The sequence below is a fragment of the Dama dama genome, unplaced genomic scaffold (genome assembly GCF_033118175.1).
Source record: "Dama dama isolate Ldn47 unplaced genomic scaffold, ASM3311817v1 ptg000093l, whole genome shotgun sequence".
Classification (NCBI taxonomy): domain Eukaryota; kingdom Metazoa; phylum Chordata; class Mammalia; order Artiodactyla; family Cervidae; genus Dama; species Dama dama.
Genome location: NW_026870908.1, coordinates 3,223,693 through 3,226,834, shown reverse-complemented (window position 1 = coordinate 3,226,834; position 3,142 = coordinate 3,223,693).

The window sequence follows — 3,142 nt, the reverse complement described above, 5'->3', positions numbered from 1 at the left end:
TTTTTCAACACCGCTTCATGATCCTGCTATTTTTCAGACCGTTTCATGCTCCTCATATATTTCACACCTTTTGAAGCTCTTCATATTTTTCACACCTTTTGAAGCTCTTCATATTTTTCATATTTTTGAAGCTCTTCATATTGTTCACACCTTTTCAGGCTCTTCATATTTTTGAACACCACTTCATACTCCTCCTATATTTCAGACAGTTTCATGCTCATCTCATTTTTGACACCTTTTGAAGCTTTTCATAGTTTTCACAACTTTTCAGGCTCTTCATGTTTTTGAACACCTCTTCATGCTAATCCTATTTTTCAAACCATAACATGCTCCTCATATTTTTCACACCTTTTGAAGCTCTTCATATTTTTTACACCTTTTCAGGCTCTTCATGTTTTTGAACACCACTTCATGCTCCTTATATTTTTCAGAGAGTTTCATGCTCCTCATGTATTTCACACCTTTTGAAGCTTTTCATATTTCTCACACCTTTTCAGGCTCTTCATGTTTTTCAACACCGCTTCATGCTCCTTCTATTTTTCAGATCGTTTCATGCTCCTCATATTTTTGACACCTTTTGAAGCTCTTCATATTTCTCACACCTTTTCAGGCTCTTCATGTTTTTGAACACCGCTTCATGCTCCTCCTATTTTTCAGACCGTTTCATGCTCCTCATATTTTTCCCACCTTTTGTAGCTTTTCATATTTTTAACACCTTTTCAGGCTCTTCAAGTTTATCAACACCACTTCATGCTCCTCCTTTTTGCAGACCGTTTCATGCTCCTCATATTTTTGACACCTATTGATGCTCTTAATATATTTCACACCTTTTCAGGCTCTTCATTTCTTCCACACCACTTCATGCTCCTCATATTTTTCAGGCAGTATCATGCTCCTCATATTTTTCACATCTTTTGAAGCTCTTCATATTTTTCACACCTTTTTAGGCTCTTCATATTTTTCAACACCATTTCATGCCGCTTCTATTTTTCAGACCGTTTCATGCTCCTCATATTTTTCACAACTTTTGAAGCTCTTCATATTTTTCACACCTTTTCAGGCTCTTCATGTTTTTCCACACCACTTAATGCTTCTCCTAAATTTCAGACCGTTTCATGTTCCTCATGTATTGCACACCTTTTGAAGCTCTTCATATTTTTCACACCTTTTCATGCTCTTCATGTTTTTGATCACCGTTTCATGCTCCTCCTTTTTTTTCAGACCGTTTCATGCTCCTCATATTTTTCACACCTTTTTAAGCTCTTCATGTTTTTCACACCTTTTCAGCCTCTTCATGTTTTTGAACACCCCTTCTCGCTCCTTTTATTTTTCAGAGAGTTTCATGCTTCTCATGTATTTCACACCTTTTGAAGCTCTTCATATTTTTCACACCTTTACAGGCTCTTCATGTTTTTGAACACCGTTTCATGCTCCTCCTATTTTTCAGACCGTTTCATGCTCCCCATATTTTTGAGACCTTTTGAAGCCCTCATATATTTCACACCTTTTCAGGCTCTTCATTTTTTTCAACACCACGTCATGCTCCTCCTATTTTTCAGACCCCTTTATGCTCTTCTCATTTTTGACACCTTTTGAAGCTCTTCATATTTTTCACACCTTTTGAAGCTCTTCATATTTTTCACACCTTTTCATGCTCTTCATGTTTTTGATCACCGCTTCATGCTCCTCCTATTTTCAGACCGTTTCATGCTCCTCATATTTTTCACACATTTTGAAGCTCCTCCTATTTTTCACAACCTTTCACGCTCTTCATGTTTTTCAACACGGCTTCATGATCCTCCTATTTTTCTGACAGTTTCATGCTCCTCCTATTTTTCAGCACGTTTCATACTCCTCCAAATTTTCAGACCGTTTCATGCTCCTCATATTTGTCACACCTTTCGAAGCTCTTCATATTTTTCACACCTTTTCTGGATCTTCATGTTTTTGAGCACAGCTTCATGCTCCTCCGATTTTTCAGACCGTTTCATGCTCCTCATATATTTCACACCTTTTGAAGCTCTTCATATTTTTCACAGCTTTTCAGGATCTTCATGTTTTTCAACACCATTTCATGCTGCTCCTATTTTTCAGACCGTTTCATGCTCCTCATATTTTTGACACCTTTTGAAGTTCTTCATATTTTTCAAAACTTTTCAGGCTCTCCATGTTTTTAAACACCGCTTCATGCTCCTACTATTTTTGAGACCGTTTCATGCTACTCATTTATTTCACACCTTTTGAAGCTCTTCATATTTTTCAAGCCTTTTCAGGCTCTTCATGTTTTTGAACACCGCTTCATGCTCCTCCTATTTTTCAGACCGTTTCATGCTCTTCATTTATTTCACACCTTTTGAAGCTCTTCATATTTTTCAAGCCTTTTCAGGCTCTTCATGTTTTTGAACACCGCTTCATGCTCCTCCTATTTTTCAAACCTTTTCATGATCCTCATGTATTTCAAACCTTTGAAACTCTTCATATTTTTCACACCTTTTCTTGCTCTTCATGTTTTTCAACAACATTTCATGCTCCTCCTATTTTTCAGACCTTTTCATGCTCCTCATATTTTTCACACCTTTTCATGCTCTTCTTGTTTTTCAACACAGTTTCATGGTCCTCATATGTTTGACACCTTTTGAATCTCTTCATATTTTTCACACCTTTTCAGGCTCTTCATGATTTTCAACACTGCTTCATGCTCCTCATATTTTTGAGACCGTTTCATGCTCCTAATATTGTTCACACCTTTTCAAGATCTTCATGTTATTCAACACCGCTTCATGCTCTTCCTATTTTTCAGGCCGTTTCATGCTCCTCATATTTTTGATACTTTTGAAGCTCTTAATATTTTTCACACCTTTTCAGGCTCTTCATGTTTTTCAACACACTTTCATGCTCCTCATATGTTTGACACCTTTTGAATCTCTTCATATTATTCACACCTTTTCAGGCTCTTCATGATTTTCAACACCGCTTCATGCTCCCCATATTTTTGGACCGTTTTATGCTACTCATATTTTGACACCTTTTGATGCTCTTCATATTTTTCACACCTTTTCCGGCTCTTCATTTTTTCAACACCGCTTCATGCTCCTCCTATTTTTCAGACCGTTTCATGCTCATCTCATTTTTGACACCTTTG